This window comes from Dermochelys coriacea, chromosome 4, assembly GCF_009764565.3.
Source record: "Dermochelys coriacea isolate rDerCor1 chromosome 4, rDerCor1.pri.v4, whole genome shotgun sequence".
NCBI classification, from domain to species: domain Eukaryota; kingdom Metazoa; phylum Chordata; order Testudines; family Dermochelyidae; genus Dermochelys; species Dermochelys coriacea.
This window is the reverse complement of record NC_050071.1, coordinates 39,520,873-39,541,030: the sequence shown is the minus strand read 5'-3', so window position 1 is coordinate 39,541,030 and position 20,158 is coordinate 39,520,873. Positions and strand designations below refer to the sequence as shown.

Here is a 20,158-nt window from a genome sequence, read left to right as displayed (position 1 = left end):
AGTAAGTACACGGGAGATAGGTATTAAGGAGGTCATACATTTTGTGGATATTTACCCTTTTATTAAACAGTAGAGTCCAAAAGAGAAGGTAACCTTGCTTAAATCATTGTTTAATCTTGAGTATTTATGGACTTTCTTAGGTACTCTATCAAAGCAAAAATCCTGTAGATGCTGTAGAAGATCAACTGCTTGCCAAAATGCCAAACTGAAGCAGGAGGTTCCAATTCACTAGGATTCTGGTTATTATATGCTTGACTAAGTCATTGGCCAGCAGGGAACTGAGCAGACAAGGGCAAAATAATTTCAGTAGTACTGATGTCCACTTTCTGACAGTATTATAGTTGTCCTCCTTTGCCTGTGTGAGAATGAGATTGAGTGGGAAATAAGTATTATATCATAACTTTGAACCTGGCATTAGCAAAAGTCAGGTGTCTTCCAAATTTTGGAAGAAATCCAAACTTTGAAAGAACAACCATAATGTTTTGTTCAGAGTTAAAAACATTTCAGAGTTATGAACAAACTCCATTCCTGAGGTGTTTGCAACTCTGAGGTTCTACTGTATTAGGATACCAATAAAAGAACTTAGTTTGGTTTAATAGCACTTTTCTAGTGTTTCCAGCATTAATCAGTGGCATCTGAGAATAGCCAGAGCAGGAGTAAATAATGATAAATAGATGTCTGAAAAATGAAAAGAGATTTAAACATTTTGAGGCTCTGTCAAACTTCTCACTACCACATCAGGGCAGCAGCATATATACACAGGTGGAGGGCATCATGTTGAATGCATTTGACTGAATTTTAAAATTTTTGGTCTCCCATGTTTAAAAAGGATGAATTCAAACTGGAGCAGGTACAGAGAAGGGCTACTAGGATGATCCGAGGAATGGAAAACTTGTCTTATGAAAGGAGACTTAAGGAGCTTGGCTTGTTTAGCCTAACTAAAAGAAGGTTGAGGGGAGATATGATTGCTCTCTATAAATATATCAGAGGGATAAATACAGGAGAGGGAGAGGAATTATTTCAGCTCAGCACCAATGTGGACACAAGAACAAATGGGTATGAACTGGCCACCAGGAAGTTTAGACTTGAAATCAGACTCAGGTTTTTAACCATCAGAGGAGTGAAGTTTTGGAATAGCCTTCCAAGGGAAGCAGTGGGGGCAAAAGATCTATCTGGTTTTAAGATTCTACTTGATAAATTGATGGAGGAGATGGTATGATGGGATAATGGGATTTTGGTAAGTAATTAATCTTAAATATTCAGGGTAAATAGGACTAATCCCCTGAGATGGGATATTAGATGGATGGGATCCGAGTTAACCAGGAAAGAATTTTCTGTAGTATCTGGCTGGTGAATCTTGCCCATATGCTCAGGGTTTAGCTGATTGCCATATTTGGGGTCGGGAAGGAATTTTCCTCCAGGGCAGATTGGAGAGGCCCTGGAAGTTTTTCGCCTTCCTCTGTAGCATGGGGCATGGTTGATTTAAGGGAGGCTTCTCTGCTCCTTGAAGTCTTTAAACCATGATTTAAGGACTTCAATAGCTCAGACATAGGTGAGGTTTTTCATAGGAGTGGGTGGGTGAGATTCTGTGGCCTGCGCTGTGCAGGAGGTCGGACTAGATGATCAGAATGGTCCCTTCTGACCTTAGTATCTATGAATCTATGAATTTTAAAAGCTGTTGAGAAACCGTAAATGTACAGGAAAAATAAGATGCAAGGAAGAAACAGATGAGCCCTGTATAAACTTAAGTTGTAAGAAATGAAATCGCAGGAGACTATCTTTATGGAAAAAATCCTGTATAATTTGATGGGGATTAAACCAACAGGGATCTATAGAGATTTTGGAATCCTACATAATTTCATACAAAATTGGATTATGGTGATTTTTTTGATAGAATCATGTAGAATAAAATCTAGAATTTTATCAATGCTGTATAATTCCATAGATTTATTTAACAATTTTATATTATGATTATTTTATATGCTATCAAACTGTTGACTCCTACTTCTCTTCTACTAATGATGCCAATCTTCACACTCCATGTGTTTAAATTTTCAAACAAATACCTTCACGTTCTTTCTCATGCCACCCCTCATGTATGCTAGGAGCTTTCCATAAACATCTGTTAAGCCACCTCACTTTTCTCCTTCAAATGCCTCCTTAAAACTTTCCTTTGCTGTGATGCCTTCCAAAACCTCCACAATAGCTAGGGATCTGGTGTGCTGTGACCATTGCTTAGGTTTTTTAGTATTGTCTCATTGTTACTTTGTGCTTCTCTTTCTGGTTGTTACATCCCCTTATTGTCTCATCTTCTACTTAAAGTGAGGGCAGGGACTGTCTTCTTGTTCTGTCTTTGTACAGAGCCTCACAGAAAGGTGACTGGATCCATGCTTGGGGCCCTTAGATGTTACCACTATATAAATAAATACCATCAGTTATTCATATTTCTGTGTATTGCAGTAGTGCCTAGAGGTCCCATTGTGCGAGGCACTGTATACTGATATAAATGTACTATTCTCTGTTGTATAGTTCCATATGTTACATGTTGAGAGACACAATACTCTTTAGCTCTACATAATGCTCTACAGACATTACAAACAGTAACAAGTCAGTCCCTACAGCACACATTCAGCCTGATGAAAGGCTCCTGGAAGACACTGAGCACTGTCAAAAGTCACTGGAAATTGAGAGCACCCAGTAATTTCTAGCAAGTGATCAGCATCTCACTGGGTGCGGTGCCTTGTATGGTAGGTAAGAATTCATAAGCCCATTGTATAGATGGTGAAATAGTGGCAGTAGAGATATTAAATAATGTACTCATGGTCATAGAGGATCAGTAGGCATGGAACTCATGACTTCCTGATTCTCAGGGATGTGGTACTAAGATCACTAGGGCATGACTTACTTCAGGCATAAGAAGGAAATGATCAAATTTATTGCTTTTCTAGTCCCATGTTAGTGAAATGAACCAACCTAGGATCTCCCACTGTCATAAGAAGAAATGGCTGAAAGGATAACACAAAAACAGGGATTAAATTGAAAAATTGCTTTGGAAATCCCTTAGGAAAAGCCAGAGCACGGGATACTAAAAGTTATGCATCTAAACAGAAAATATAATAGTTATGAAAAAGTACATATATTTCAAATACACACCAATTAGGGAGTAGCTTTTATGATCTGATTAAGAGTCCGCAAGCATAATCACAAATATTGCATAGGTTAACAGAGATTCCTAAAAAGAGCTGCAGGCCTGTAACTTTAAATCAACTAATAATTAAAATAATCCACCGCTTTATTAAAGTTGACTTATTGGCAAGGATGCAGAATCTGCTAATGAGGATGAGAGGCAGAGGGAGAGAAAATTAGCTGAAGAGATAAGGGAATTGTGGCCAAGGAACAGGGAGAGAAAACTGAAAGAGAGTGAAGAAAGGGGCTGGTTAGTGGACAGGAAAAAAAAAAAAAGTCCAGCATGAAGTGAAATGAAACTCCTGTATGGGAGAAAAGTAATTTAGCTTTATGAACAGCTGCCTCACAGAGGGTCAGGCATATGAGCAATTAAAATTAAACATGTTGATTTTAATATGCTTTAGTAACTGTGATTGATCTTACAGAGTTGCTGTTGACTGTATATCAAGAAACAATTTAGGATCCAGTTTAAAACAAAGTTTATAATCCTTGTTTAATAGATTTTTGTACCTCAGGCAGTAGTGTTGTAAAAATGATTAAAATGTGCCCTGTCTCCAGGTAATCAATAAAACTTCCTGCTATAAGATTGGTTCAGTTCCAGATACTTAGCATGCTTGGCAGTGCTGTGTCTGTAGAATTCCAAATAAGTCATCTATCATTATTTCTATGCACTGGATTCATTAGACATCTCATCCTTCAGCTTATTAGCACTGAAGTCAGCCAAACAATCAAATCAAAAGGTCACCTTTTAACAAATATGTAGTTAGACCAAAATATACATCAAAAACTTAACAGAAATTTGTCAAAATACAGCAGTGGGGATGGATAAAAGGTTGATATGAGAGACATTCAAAATGTGGAATGGAATTGCCTATGAATGGAAATTTGGAGAATTCATCTTGGCATTCTACAGGAAAGCTTTTCATTACAGCAGGTTAAGAAATGGGTCAAACCACTTATTAGAAATGGGAAGAGAATTAAAAACAACAAAACAAAACCCTGTATCAGTGAAATGCCATTCTTCACAGCATTTATGAAATTTCATTTCAAATCTTTAAGTAATAGAGGGCAAAAGAGCCATCTAGGGAGTCTAGTGTTTGATTTTTTTAAAAAAAGTTTATATAAACCATGATGAATAGATTTGGAAGCATAGGTGCGTGCATGCATGTATCTTTTATGGACCAAACCTTTCAATAAGAGTTTTGTCTAAGTCTTAGAGGGTGTGGGTGGGTTCTGAAATGGTCCGTGTGAGAAAAAGAGTTTTATAACACTTGGGTGGTGGGGACGTGTGGTGTGGGGGATGTCTTTGCCCATTTTCCCCTTATAAATGCTAGTCACATGAGGGTGGGGTTGGTTGGATGCTTGTATGCAGGCCCGTCCAGGTCCAGGAAGAGAAAGGGAATGTTTTTCTTGTCAGAAGAACATCTAAGCAATCCGTTCTCCTTGTGACCATTTCAAACATTTATTACCATTCCCAGTCCCTTGTGTCTATCCTCTGAGCTCCACTACAGAAGCCAAGAAAAATGGGGGTCAGTGAAGCATCCACTCTGGTGGTTGCACAAACACAGTGCTGTGCTCCTTAGCATTAGAGAGGTGACTGGTTTGCAATGTTAATCCAAAAGTTCAGGGAAGAAAATACATTTGCAGTATGACTGTTTCTCTGTTCCTGTCAGTGATATTTGCTGGACACAGGAGCTGGACTTTCTGGCAAAGCAAAGCAGCTAAGGGCTGGGTGGATGTTTTCTATGGTTCTTCACTCCTCTTCCATGGGAACCACATCCACTAGCTTAGAATTCAGTCAATTTCCTTTCAAATTGCCTCCCGGTCTGATAAGCATAATTTAGCAAATTTTTGGTGTAGCAGAAATGCAAGATTTCTTCATGTTTCACAGTAGGGCAAATGTGCTTGGTCCACTTCATAGTTCATCATGCCCCTCCACTCAACAATACTTACAGGGGTGACCATTCTCTTTTCCATTCCTGTAACTTGAACACTGATATGTTCTCCAAATGATGTCTGCTTTCAGTTAGTGCATCAGCTGCAGGGGGGTCAAAACCCAACAAGGTACATGGCAATGCTCTATTGAACTTTTCCAGCAGCACCATAGCATCACAATAGTGTCCCTCGGCACAGTCCCAACCCACCTTTTGGCTCCACGCTCATCCATAACGTGTGAGCAAAGCGCACCACAGACTTCCCTGGTCTGCCAGGAAACAGGAGCAACATGCACATGGATAAGATCCAGCAGCCTGTACAGGTTTTGAAAGCTCGATCTGTGCTGTCCCCACTCATTCTGGAAGTATTCCCTTTTAGCCTCATATATGTTGTGCAAAGCAGAGCACATTATGATAACAAGAACTGCGGGGCTGCAGGCCTTGTCAACAAGCTTCCAGACATCCAAAGGCACATTCCATCACCACTCTACAGCCATGAAATATACAGTTGAATTGCCTTTTTCTTGGGTCAGCGATGTTGGGAATCTCATGAGCTACACGAGAAGCAGGTACTTGGGATTCCCCCAAATAACTGTGGGAACAGAAACACCATACAAAAATCTCTTCTTGCCCCCTGAGCTACCATCCTGACCTCCTGAGCTCTCTGACATCATGGATCTTTCACACGTGTCCAGTGTTGGTGTTCATGAACCAATGCCTGTGATCCACTAAGCCTTGGAGAACAAGAGGATATCAACATTTATCATTTCACATAGTCATTGGCCCCCCACAGCAGGCAAAATATTTGGATGTGTGTTCCATTGAAGGCTCCTGCAGTTTGGAAACTGCATCCTCTGAAATACCGTTATAATCTCAGAGACTTTGATTTTGGCAACCATCTGTGGGTAGATTACAGTACTGATAGCATGGCAAACCTAGACAACCACTACCCCAACAGTTGACTTCCCAACCTCAAACTGGTTTTCAACTGATTAGTAGCTGTCAGGTATTGCCAGCTTCCCAAAGGCTATAGCCACCCACTTTGTATGGGTTTCTGAAAGAGTGGTCTGGTGATGGAGGGTGAGTGCAAGCTGCTTGCACAACTCCATGAAGACTTGCTTCCTCATTTGGAACTTCTGCATCCACTGATCATCACCCAGGTTTCCAAGACAATGTAGTCGCACCACCCTGTGCTGGTCCTCTGGGCCCAGAAGTGGTAGTCCACCCATGGGCATATCATTGTTCCATGTGACCCCAGTGGGTTTTCATTTGCCCTCTTGATCAGTTGTCTTTGCCATTTCAAATTTTTCTGGACCCATTCCATCCAGTATTGGACTGCATGAGTATATGTCCCTTGAGCAGTAGCAGGAGGAGAACCACATCATCATGAATTTGCTCCATGTCTTCAACACTGTTGGGCAGAAGGAAAAGATGACTGGGAGCTACCATTGCCAAATGTGTGAAAGTGGGGTACAGTTCCACCAACACACAGCAAGGCAGTTCCCACAGTGTCTCCTGTGACACATAGGACTCTGGGATACTGTTCCTGAAATGGTAATTCTACCATTCCATACTGAAAAGGGGGAGTGTGGATGTGGGTACATGCCTGTGTATAGCACATGTGTGGGCATGGGGTACAGGTGCTAGCAGTACATGGACAAATACCCAGGGAAGCGCACAAGTATAGACATAACCCATATCACACTAATTGTGGGGGAAAACACAAGACAGTCATTCAGTAATCTCTGAAGGCTAAATGGGCTAATACGAAGTGATAATAAAACAAGCTGTTGTAAGTTTGCTTGCACAGTTTGCTATAAAACTAATGTAAATTAGCTAGGATCAGCCTTCTATATTTCTCATTTCTGTTACATGCAGCAGAACCACAACAACTGATTGGTTTAAATTCCTGCCTGTTCTCATTTCCACTGTGTCTCCGTCTTCAAACTTTTGCATTGTCTGGAAAGGACAAAGCATGCTTAGTAAAGTAAAGCATTGGACAGTATTCTGGTATATGACATGAACAGTGAATACAGATACCCAGGGCCAGATTCACCACCAGGCACTATACTCCCAGACCTGGTCCCTCAACTCGGTAGTCACAAGTTGTATATGAAAATGTCAGTGGCATCATCACATGCAGCCTGATACCCATGAAGAGCAGACTGTCTACACCAGGAGGCAGTCTGCTGCAGCGTCAGAAAGCCACCAGACAGGAATGCTCTCCACAGGAGCTCTGCCACAGTCCCACAAGCTCATGAGACTTGAGCTGGCATTGCCATTCCTGTTTATAGATGGGACAGGGAGACGGGGGAGTCCCCCACCTGCTGCTCCCAGTCCAGTTTTGGGTGGGAGACAGACATGAGGTGGATGGGATTAACTGTTTATTCTTAACTCACTCCATTCTTGTCCTTCAGCATATTTATGAAGTACTTTCAATCAAAATGAATGCATCTCTATAGTTAAGAAAACCACCAAGAACTAATGGCAGATGGCAAGCTCACACAGGCATTTATCAGAAAATGTTATTTGGCAACATATGTCTGTTGCACCTATGGTTGTCAAATACACACGCATCCCACATTGGGTAAACATTGTGTGCAGACAGAACAAATGATGTGTCTGGATGTATTTTTCACAAGCTTTAACAATTCTATAAGCATACTTTGTTTGTCTTCTCCCTTAACATCTGGGACACAGTATGGGACACAAGATGGGGCTTACCATATTTCCCCCTCTCTCTGGTCCCCATCAGAACTAGTAAGGGCTACTCTGCTGTATAACTTCAGAGATTATAGCTGTTTGAAATTTGATGAGACACAAAGGAAGTGTAATTTGCAATCTTTACTTTTCTCCTGTTATTTGAAGCTTTGCCAGTATGCCCCTGGTCTTTGAATCACTAATGTACATGGATTTCTAGAACAAGTTAGATTTTAAGTACTTATATGATATTAATTTCAGTTTGGAGCAAACTAAAAAAAGTAAATTTATGAAACTCTGGCAGATATCCCCAGAATGAGACATTTTAGTGGGAGCTCTGGTCATAGATTTGGAAAAAGAGTAGGTACGTCCACCATATTAATAGAAATCTACTATAAAATTGTATCAATGGCCCAACATAGCACCCAGATTCGGAATGGTGGAAATGCTCTCCATTTACTTAGGTATTCTTGCAGAAATTATATAATCAATGGGGAACAGAACAAGCCATGAGCTTTTTATCAGACCCACTAGTTTTCCTGCTAAGTGTGCCACTGAGAAGAGGCTTAAGAGCTGCCCATAGCTTTTTGTAGCGGGTCTGTGAAATGATGTTTCTGGGTATCCTAATGTCAACAACTGATAATTTTGGGGGAGGAGGGTAGTGTGGTAAAGGGGGTAAGCAAAACAGAATGTTGAAAGGTAGTCTCGTTCACTTGGAGAGGGTAATTTTGTAAAGTAGGTGATAGAAAGATGGCATTGCTAGAAGACAGGGGTAAAGCTGTGATGTGTGGGCCATGTGTATGGTAGTTGCAGTAAGGGTGTATGCTGTGTGTAAGATGCAGAGGGAATTTACTGTTAGTAAGTTAACATTTCATTGCTTTGGTTTTGTGTCAGGTATATAGGCATGTGATACATGTAGCAACCTGAACTGTTTTACAATGAGGCTGTGTATTTGTAAATATATGTTTGTAAAACACTTTGTGGGCCTGCTCCTGCTCTCACTGCCTTCAATGGGACCAGGAGCAAGCTGTATGATCCTTCAGAATGAATGGAATTATATAATTGTGGTTTATGGTTATTACAGTTGTCCGAATATCAGAGATCACAAGTGGGCCCTCCCTGTACAGCTGTGCCTGACATGGTACATTTTAGACCAATGACATTACCATGTACTTTTGGACTTGTTTACCCTGTGCCAAATTCTTCTGCATGTCTGAATATCTGAAAACACCTTACTTGTTAGTGAGGCTGATGACAGGTGACTAACACAATGCAAACTTTATCAGTCTAATTGAAAATGGATTGTTCAGACTCATTTCAAATTAATCTCCAATCTTCCAACACTCTCACAAGGGAGTAGTTTTACCCATGTGAGTAGTGCCACTGAAGTAAGTGAAGACTATTCTTGGGAGTAAAGTTAAGTACATGCATAAATGTCTACAGGCTCAGGGATTAACTATGCTAAATTGTATTGTTTGTGGCAGCAAAGAAACATGACATAATGCCAAGTCTCCATCCTTGGGGTTCAGGAGAAATAGATACTGGACAGCAATGAAGAAATTAATTTCTGTGATTTAAGGACTCAATCCTGCAAATTGCTGAGCACTTTGAACCCAGTGCAGTGAAGTACCTAAGCATATCTTTAACTTCAAACACATGAGTAGTTCCACTGAAGTCACTGAAACTACTGGTGTGTTTAAAGTTAGACATGCATTCAAGTGTTTTGCAGGATCAAGGTCTTAGTAAATAATGTAATAATATAACAACAACCACCACCACCAGAATGTGAAAAATGTGTAGAAATTTGATATGTTCTTTCAGAGGACTATTGAGTTATTTGGAACCTAACCTCTATGAACCAGTGGAATTACACACTTTCTGCAGGGAAGCACAAGAGGTAAAAGTTTTAATATTAAATAGCCGATTTCAGGGATGAAGAGGAAATGAAAGAAAGTTATTCAGATCCAGTTAAAGACAACCACGCAGCATGAATTTTAATGCTCTCAAGGCCCAGAAAGTAGAACACAAAAATAAATTGTCTCACCTTCTGTTCTCAGAGGAAGTATATCTAATGCATGTGTCAACTTTTGTGTTTTTCTAATTATTATTACTGTTATTTTACAGAGGCATCCACTGTGGGTGTAGTGCTTTCCAAACACTCAAGAAGGATGAGTCCTGATCCAACAAGCTAAGTACAGATAAGTAGACAGAGGTTAGGGGAAAGAGAATTGAAACCACCATAGGCAAATTATATGCAAGTAAATATAACTCACTTTAAGCATCATGGTAGAAATTAGACTGTTGAAAGGGACTTAAATGTACAAAGGAAAGGGCCTTTTCTGATGGGATCAGAGATGTTACATCATGCATAGGAAGCAATGTGGAAGAAGGCACAGGGATTACTGTGAGAAACTGACAAATGGGCAGATAAAGCGGGGAGCACTGGCAGAGCAGAGGGGATGGGGGCAATATGAAGTTTAACAAGGGAGGTTACATAGAGTGGGGCAGAGTTATATATATCTTTGAAGATAAAAGCTTAAATGTGATAGAGGTAGAGTGAGCAGAGGGATTCAAATCAGGAATCCCATAGACAAAGTTGATGAGTTTAGGGGCATCAATTTTTATGCACTGACAGGGATATTGTGTGTATTTGGGAATCCAGACAGAAGGATGTTGCAGTAGTCAAGACAGGATTTAAAAAGTGGCAATTTCAAGACTCCCTGACTTCTTAATTCTTCTACTGAGAAATGTTAAGCTATGGTCAGTTTTCATCTTTATTGTCCATAAGGTTGGATAAGATATTCAAGGGAAGTGAAAATCCCCCGCTTACATCTGATAACATTCATTCAGACATGCACACATGCCTCCCCTCCTTCTCATTCAAATTACACACATACGGCACTCTTGTAAGGCTGAGAGTGCGCCATTGGTTTGGATGCTTGAGGAGTGGGGTCACCTGCAGCTTGCTCAGCCCCACTCCTCTCAGTTTCTTCAGCCACTGCTGTTGCCACGACTGTATGGCAGAATATACTCTCCATCCGTACCATTCTCAGCTGCCCCTCCTACTATGCAGGCACAGCCAATGAGCCTGAGGAATGGGCAGTGAGCATGGGCAGCTACAGTCAGGTGCCAGCAGATTTTAGACAGAGAGTTGTTATTGCCCTATAATTAATTTGCCCCTCAATATATGCCATCCCTTAAAATTGTAATTCTGTATCTACCCTTGGATCCATCCTGTTAAGCTTTGAGCTGCACTGAGATGCCTGCCCTATGCGTCTCTCTCTTAAGCCACGTTATTTTTTAAATTGATCCAGTGTTGAAAAAGGAAAAATGCTTAAAGTTTACATTGTACTATCCAAAGATGAATTATATCTAATCTATATATTTATACAGTCAATATCTTATATAAACAGTATTGATTGCTTATTCAGGCCTCTGCCTTTTTAAAGAAACACCCTAATTGTCATGTAAAAGTGAGAGCAGAATGCTGGAATTAGCCTACCTTGCTTGTCACCATGAAAGGTTTTCCTCCTTTCCCCCCCCTGCTGCTGGTGATGGCTTATCTTAAGTGATCACTCTCCTTACAGTGTGTATGATAAACCCATTGTTTCATGTTCTCTGTGTGTGTGTATATAAATCTCTCCTCTGCTTTTTCCACCAAATGCATCCAATGAAGTGAGCTGTAGCTCACGAAAGCTTATGCTCTAATAAATTTGTTAGTCTCTAAGGTGCCACGGGTACTCCTTTTCTTTTTGCGAATACAGACTAACACGGCTGCTATTCTGAAACCTATAGAGATAGAAATATGGATGCTCTGTCTGAGGGCACAGTTTAGAAATTAAGAAAGTTAAGTATATTCAACTAGTCATACAGCAATGCAGTGTGTGTGTGTGTGTGTGAGAGAGAGAGAGAATCCAGAAAGAAAACATAATACTGTGATCACTCAGTATAGTTGGCAAAGGATTGGGGTAGAGAGGGCAAAAAAGGTAGTTATAAGCTATGTCTGCTCTTGGACCCTGGTGTAGAGCAACTTCACTGCTGCTATACATTACACTGGTTTGCAACCTCAGTCCCCCTGGTGCATCCCTCACACAAGAGTGGAGTGTCCAGAAGGGGGTGGTGTAGAGCCAGCTATGACAGCTCTGCACCATCTGAGGATTCCTCAGCTCAGGGCAGCTTCGTAGCTCCTTTGTACCACTGGCTCTTAATCTGGGCTATGATATAAAATCTCTCTCAATCCATGCACAAAGAACATGGATGCCGGGGGGGGGGAGGGGAGTATAATTTAACACCTCTTGTTCTTTTCCATAAAGACTATGCTAGATAGGAACCAAACTCTCCTCTTCAGTTGTGTATAGAGGCATGGATCTAGTTATAAAGAGAATCCACCTCCCTTTGAATTACAACTCTCTTTGCTTTTGATCACCCCAAATGTCCCTCTTCCTCATCTTTTACTTCTGAGATTCTACGTAGAATAGTGCTCTTCCTGCCACTATTTTCCTGTCTATTTTTTCCTCCTCTGAAAATTGTAGGGCTCTTTCATTGCATAAAGAGTAGTTTATGACATTGAGATGAAGTATTTTTTAGATCTGAATGTCCAAAAAATAGATTACCTCCTTCTACACCTCTTGGCAGCCCAAGGATACTGATGTTATTTGGTCTAATTTGATTTTCTGTTAGTTCTATATTCAGCAGAGAGCAAATTATTCTTTTTATTGAAAATACTGCAAAGCTTAGATATATTATACTATTTATTGTAGCCACAAGTTTTGTTTTTGACAGTTGCATATTCCAGTCTGCTAGGTTTGGTTTTCTAGTGTTCTCCAATTTGTCAGATTTTATGTCTGGAGTCGCATGTAAAAAAAAGTCAGACTTCTTGTTAAAAGTGTTGTAATAATAAAATATAACCTGCTGAGACATGCTAGCAGAGCAGAGATAATTCAAGATCTTGAACATCTCAGGTGTAGAGAAGGTATTTCAGTATTTATCTATTCATCCAGTTTTCACCCATAATTACTGTCAGATGTATATAATTTCTACTACTCTAAATCAGAACACAAAGGAAAAAATAAAAAAAAAAAGGGAGAAGATTGCCTTCCTGACATGAAAACAAACATTTTTCCTGGCTGTTCAGTCCTAGCCAAACAGTTTTACTGATATCAAACACTCGTTATGGGACACATTGAAGTTTTTAAGTTCACTGTAAATTCCAGGATTCTTTTCATTAGAGGCATCTTTCTTAAATCTATTTATTCTGATAAAATGAAACTGCAACCATTTATGTTCTAGTTAATTTAAAGTTTAAGACTTAACAAAATAATACATTGTTCAATGTGAATTACAGGAATCCCTCCACTCCTCAGAAAGCTCAACTCATCTGAGAACCTCAGAACATCTTCAACCTCAGAAAAGTTAAAGGAAAGGCTGAAAGAAAAGTTGGTCTTTTCACCATGCCCCAGAATTCAGATTTGGCTTTGGTTTATCAACAAGGTGAGCATACTTTGGAATTGAGGGACCATTTCTAAGAATACCTCATCTCTAATATTTCTAGATCAATTCTGGGGACTGTCAGGAGACGCATCCTAATTGATCTCAATCACTAAAATAGTGCAGAGAGAGGGGCCATCTCCAGGACCTATAGATCAAAAAAGTCTTCACCTTGAATTGCACCCAGGAGTAAGTTAAAAGTTGTTATAGTCTGGGGAGAATAAATAAAATACTCTATACATGGCTTGCACTGTTAAGTGAGCAGCACAAGCTGAAGTCCATGAGTTGTCTTCAGAGCAGAATGCATATAATATTCAATCTGAAAGTCCCAGACATGAATAACTGTGAGGATGGCTGCATCAAGGAAGAAGAGCTGCAACCTCCTCAGCAGACACAGATGATAATTTAAAACCAAGAACATCTATTGGCCACTGCTGCTACCTGGGACTGCAGGTATAATCAAGGATCCAAAAGTCCTTTAAAATGTGATCCTCAGTGACAAAAGGCAACCCCTCAAAAGAGGGAGCAGAAACCACCTCTTTCATCATTATCACTCTCGTATCTGGTCTGCGCTTCATCTAAATTTTTGACATGACATGAGGATAAACTGTGCAGGATAGATCTATATATTCCTTGACACTGATTCTATGATTAGTAGCATCTCTTGAAAGTTTATCCTCTAGAATATCTAGATAATACTTTAATAGCAGACATTTAGATAGAATGATTCATATTTTGATGTAATTATGCCATAGTTGTTTAAAGAAATAGATACTTCAGGGATTTCCCTTCAAAGAAGCCTTAGTAGGATGTCTCATCTTCAGGACACCCATGCTATGCACATCTGTCCTCTCTTCATCCTTCTAAACTCCAACTCTTTCTTATTCCTTAATTCTTATCATGGTAAACTAATATTCTATGGCCATACCTTTCCTTGCAAGATAATTCTAAATTTAATCCAAAATGTAAAGTTAATTTAAATTTTGGCAACCCTGTGTCTCAGACCTTCAGGCAGGAATTGTGCAAAATAGTTCTAGGTAAGTCCGGGCCCTGGGTCAGGGTGGGGCAGCAAACAAACAGTCAGAAGCTCAGGTCTCAGGCAAGACTGAGCAAATAGTTCAACAGCAAACCCCAGGCTCCTGGCTTTGAGCGACCAGGGAGAGGGGGAGACTACCACCCGCGAATTGGGTGGCAGGGGGAACGCAGGGACACCCACTCCACTGCATCCTACCCCAGGGCCCTAGCAGCAGTAGAAGACCCGCTGCTGTGTCAGTGGGGATCCTGGCCGCAACACACTGACATTGGCTCTGGCAGTGCTGCAGCCAGACTAGGGTTGGCTGCCCCAGACTACTTTTGTACTCCCCCTCCTAAGGTACCTGGGTCAGGGTGGTGTCCTTAGAGTGTTCCAGCACCATGGGTTCCTCCTCTAGCAAGAGGTATGCTGGGCAGCTCCTCTGTGCACTGGTCAGCATTAGGCATTGGCTGGTCTGGCCAGTCTTCGGGTCTGCCATGGATTGCCAGCGTCTCCCAAGCGTCTGTGGCCCAAGTGACTCCAGGGTTGGGCTTTTATACTTCCTGTCCTGTGCCTTGACCTCTGGGGGGCGGGCTCAGGATCCACTGGCTCTGCCACTTTGGTGTCTAGGGAGGTTTTTTCCTCTGTGGGGTGGTGGGGCACCACACTATCTCACTACCCCACCCCCCCGCCCCAAGTCTGGCTCCTGCTCATCGGGGCCAGACCCTTCCAAATCGCCCAGGCAGGACAAGAAGTCTGCATTCACGTAGTCCTTACCTGCCCTATGGTGGACAGTAAAAGCATAGGGCTGCAGTGCCAGGTACCAGCGTGTTAATCTCATATTATTATTTTTCATTTTGGCCAACCACTGAAGTGCAGCGTGGTCAGTGACCAGCATGAACGGGGCCCCAAGGAGGTAGTAACGCAATGCGTCACAGGCCCATTTCACTGCCAGGGCCTCCTTCTCTATCACCAGGTAGTTCCTCTCTTGTGGAAACAATTTTTGACTAAGGTATAAGACCAGGTGCTCTCCTCCATCCACCTCCTGGGACTGGATGGCCCCAAGTCCTACCTCTGAGGCGTCTGTCTGGAGGATGAACTCCCAGTTAAAGTTGGGGCTGTATAGGACGGGCTCATGGCAGAGACTGTCTTTGAGTGCCTGGAAGGCATCCTCGCTCTCTGGGGTCCATACTATATGTCAGGGGCTGTCTTTGGTCAAAAGTCAGGTTAAAGGGGCTGCAATAGATGTGAAACTGGGAATAAACCACTGGTAGTAGACTGCAAGTCCCAGGAACTGGTGCACTTGGTGCTTCGTGGTGGGCAGTGGGCAGGCCACAGGGCCTGAACCTTTCCCACAAGGCATCTCACCTGTCCCCTCCCGATAGTGTATCCCAGGTAGGTGGTCTCTTGCCATCCTATGCGGCATTTTTTTGGATTGGCAGTTAATCCTCCTGCCTGCAGGGACCTCAGGACCGCTGCTACCCGTTCCTGGTGGTTCTCCCACTGGCAGCAGTAAATGACGTCATCGTCCAGGTACACAGCACCTCACTTTGTGATTTTCAATGACCCCCAAGTCTAGCATAGCTTGGACTTCCTCAACAACTTGCAACATGTGGTTTGGCAAGGGCCTATTCAACTCCCGGATCACCACTCCAGGCTCCGTCCGAATGGTGTGGTGAACGAGGGTTGTGTGGACTGGCTGGACGGTGAAAGTTCTGGGGAATGTCTGCAGGAGGCACTGGGTCTGCTTACGTTGCTCCTTAGTCAGGGTTTCTCTGAGTTGGGGCACCATGGAGTCCTCGGTCAAGGGTACTCGGGGGCCCAACTCGGGCTCTGGGGGGCATGGGTTAATTAAAAGCCCCTCTCACTTTGGACGGGCTTCAGGAGGTTAATATGGTATCGTTGAGTTTTCTTGCGCCAGTCAGGCTGGTTAATCTCATAGGTGACTGGTCCAACCTTTCGGACCACCTCATATGGCCCCTGCCAATGGCCCAGTAGTTTTGATTCGCCGGGGGGCAGTAGGAGCAGAACCCGATCGCTGGGTTTGAAATCGCAGACCTGGGAATCCTGGTTGTATGTTTCAGCCTGAGCTTCCTGAGCCACCTTTAAGTTCTCCTGAGCTAGAGCTCCTGTCTGAGCGAGGTGTTCCTGAAACTGGAGGACATATTTCAGAAGGCCCTGGGTTGGTGATGGGGCTTGCTCCCATGTCTCCCTCATAAGGTCCAGTAGCCCCCTTGGGCGATGTCCATACAATAGCTCAAAAGGGGAAAATTTTGTGGAAGATTGGGGTACCTCACGGACGACCAGAAGCAAAGGCGGGAGCAGCTGATCCCATCGGCATAGGTCCCCTGGGGGAAATTTGCACAGCACTTTTTTAGGATATGGTTGAACCGTTCCACCAGGCTGTCAGTTTGCAGGTGGTAGATGGAGGTGCATAGCTGCTAGGAGGTTGCACACCTGCCGCAGCAGTCTGTAGGTGAAGTTGGTGCCATGGTCAGTAAGGAGTTCCCGGGGTAAGCTCATCAGCGATGGTTCTGGCAGTGATGCTCCATAGCGGGGCAGCTTCAGGGAAACAGGTGGTGTAATCCACGCTGACCAACACATACTGAAATCCAGTCATACTTTTCGGGAGGGGGCCCACCAAGTCCATGGCAACTCACTCAAATGGTGTTTCTACAATGGACATGGGAATCAGTGGGGCCTTGGGCGTCTGTGGGGGAGCAGCCAGCTGACATTCTGGACAGGACCTACAGAAATTCCTCACCTCCTGGTGCACACCGGGCCAAAAGAACCATGTCAAAATTTGGGCGAGGGTCTTTTCATGGCCCAAGTGCCCTGCAGCTGGGATGTCATAGGCAAGTTTCATTACTGCTTGTCAGTGACATCGAGGCACAAGCAGTTGGCCGGGACCTCTCCGATGCGGGGATCTCATTCCACCCAATAGAGACGGTCATGGCGTAACTTGAAAAGGGGCCACACCTTTGCCCGACATAGATCAATCAGGGTCCCATCAACGACCACCAGCTGCTCATACGCTCGACTAAGGGTAGGGTCCTCCCTTTGGTCCCGGCAGAAGTCAGTCCTAACCCTAGGTTCATCGGCAGATGTTGGAGTGGGGTCCTCGGGGTCTCCTCCCTGTCCATTGGGGTCCCTTTCCTCCCCCTCCTCTGTGTGGGTACCAAGGAAGCTTCCTTCCAGTCCTGGGGTGATCTCGGGGCCTTCCTCAGCGTTCGAACGAAGGACCCCTGGGAACTCTGGCTAATCACATCCCAGGATCACAGGACAGGCTAGTCGTGTAACCAGGCCAACCATCATCAGCCGCGTGACCCATGCCGGACTCGAGCACTGGTGTAGGGCCATACATCACTATGGATACACTGCAACCGGATGGTTCCCAGGTGGGGGTCCGCCAGGAGGCCTAAACTTTGGCGGATTAGAGTCTGGCTGCAGCCTGAGTCAATCAGGGCCAGGGTCGGGCAATCCCCAACAACTACTGGCACTGTAATCTTGGTGGTCTGCGGCCGTTGGGCGTGGTTTTCCCCCATGCAAACGTGACTGAAACTGCAGTTCCTCTTGGTGCAATCCCGTTGCAAGTGTCCATATTTTCCACAGGCGAAACAGGACCTGAGCTCTGGTTGTCCGGGCCGGGCAGATGCTCCCCCGGGGCCCCTTGGGGGGCTTCAATTGGTTTTTCCGATCCATCTCAGGGTCATGAGGGGCTTGTTGAACTGGCCCCTCAGGATGTCTATACCGGAGCTTCTGGCCCTGCAAAGGGTTTCACAGCTCGATCCGGGCACTCCCCTTCCTCTCTAGGTTAGGGCGCTCAAGCCCTGGTGGGTGGGTGGGTGGGCTCAAATAGCTGGTCCCACTGGGGCTTCAGCCGCAAGGAAATCTTCCATTAGAGCGATGGCGGCTGCTAGCATCGCAGGCCGATGGCGGAGGGCCCAGGCCCCTCCTTGTGGCAGGAGGATGTGGACGAATTGTTCCAGGATGACTTGCTCACTGAGCTCATCTGGGGTTCGTCTCTTGGGCTGTAGCCACCACTTGCACACCTCCCGGGCGACCAACTGGGGTCAGGCGCCCATGGGATAGGTCAGACTCCTGAACTGCCGCTGGAAGGTTTCTGGGCTGACATCTAAGGCATCTAGAATCACCGCTTTTACCTGGATATATCCTCCATGGATAGCCCCCGGTACACACTTTGGGCAGTCCTGGTCAGATAGATACAAGGCCAGGAGAGTGGCTCACTGGTCAGGTGCCCACCCTGCAACCTGCGCCACCCTTTCAAAAGTCACCAAAAAGGCTTCAGGTCATCCTCCAGTCCCATTTTGGTTAGCCACACAGGCGCAGTGGGGCGGGGTGATCCGGCCACGTCTCCCGGCTGGGGCTCCAGGGGGCGGTGGCAGTGCCGTCGTTAGCTGCTGTATGCATTGTCACTGGAACTCCTGGTTCTGAACACCCAGGTCTCGAATCAGCTGCTGCTGCTGGGTGATGACCTGTTGTTGCTGCTGGAGCTGGCTCTCCGCCAGGAACTTACAAAGTTTGGACATATCCATGACTCCTTCGGGGGAACGTTCCCCCCCTCTCCCCCCAGACTCCTTCTCATAGTGGTCAAGGGCTCATGCCTGCATTCTCCACCAACTGTAAGGGAACTCGGCCCTCTGCGTGGTGGTGGGGCACCACACCACCTCGCTACACACTCTTGGCTGGGTTGGGGAATACCCAGTCTATGGCCCACACCTTCAGGCAGGAACTGTGCAAAATAGTTCTAGGTAATCCAGGGCCCTAGGTCAGAGCAGGGCAGCAAACAAATTTCTCATAAAGGCAATTCATCTTATGACACATCTGCTGCTGCAGATCCTTATTCAGCCTATAGAAGAGTAAATCTTGGGTTACATCCCTTTTCCTTTTCTATACTTTTGTCCCCTGTGAGCAATTTTGGTCAGGCTCCTGAATTCTTACATATCTATGAAGTACATAGCACATTTTTGGCTAAAGTAAAAATCTTAGATGTCATCCAGAATTCAAATGAGTTGTAATACTGGCCAACCTAAGATTCTAAAAATATGCGAGTGAAGTGAACATGTTATTAACACCCTGAAAAGCACCTAGCAGACTTTTGGCTTGCTCCTGCTCCCATGGAATCTGATGGCTTGACTCCCATTGACTTTTCATGGGAGATGGATCTAACTCTTTATGAACAAATAATATGTACTGAAGCACTGAATTAGCATTCCCAGGCACTGCTTCATTGTGACGGACAGTGGATCTGGTAGGCTCAAGTTAAAGAGCTAGGATAGTAACATTAAAACAACTTCAATATCACCTCCATAGAAGATACATTTTAATCTTAACTTTGCTTATATGCAGGTGTAAAGGTGTCTGAGGTCCCTGCATACCCCCTTGCAGCCCAGCAGAGGTACTGTGGGTGTGTCCTGCATTAATTCCCCCCTGCTTGGGAGCAACAAGTTCACTTTAGCAGCCCAGGGCAAGGAGAAGCAAACACATGCTAACAAAAGAACATGTCCTTTAACACAGCTTCAGGATAGGAGAATTCAAATGAAGAGCTCATAAGGTCCTCACCTCAGAGCCTTAGTTCAGCTCCCAAATTTAAAATCCCCAAATAAAACCTCTGGTTAGGCTTGTCTCCTAGAGCCTGACAGAAAACTACCAACATTACAGCCCACATATCTTTTACTTCCCTTGCCTTTAGCTTCCTCTTTCTGTTTATATATCCCAATGTAGGGTGGGGTAGGGTCTCTGATTACACCCCAGGCAGTCCCAACTGTAGGCTCCAGCCTGTCTGTTAAAGAGGTAGTATACTCCTTTGGAGCAGGTG

General features: G+C 44.0%; 1 long non-coding RNA gene across 1 annotated transcript; it reads right to left on the bottom strand.

The window, feature by feature from the left end:
• Positions 1 to 245: 245 nt before the first annotated feature.
• On the bottom strand, positions 246 to 20,012 carry LOC122459848. Its single transcript, XR_006280802.1, has 3 exons — positions 19,903 to 20,012; positions 2,818 to 3,005; positions 246 to 355 (listed from the first exon to the last, which is right to left on the bottom strand). It is a non-coding gene; the product is annotated as an uncharacterized LOC122459848 (long non-coding RNA).
• Between the last annotated feature and the right edge of the window lie 146 nt (positions 20,013 to 20,158).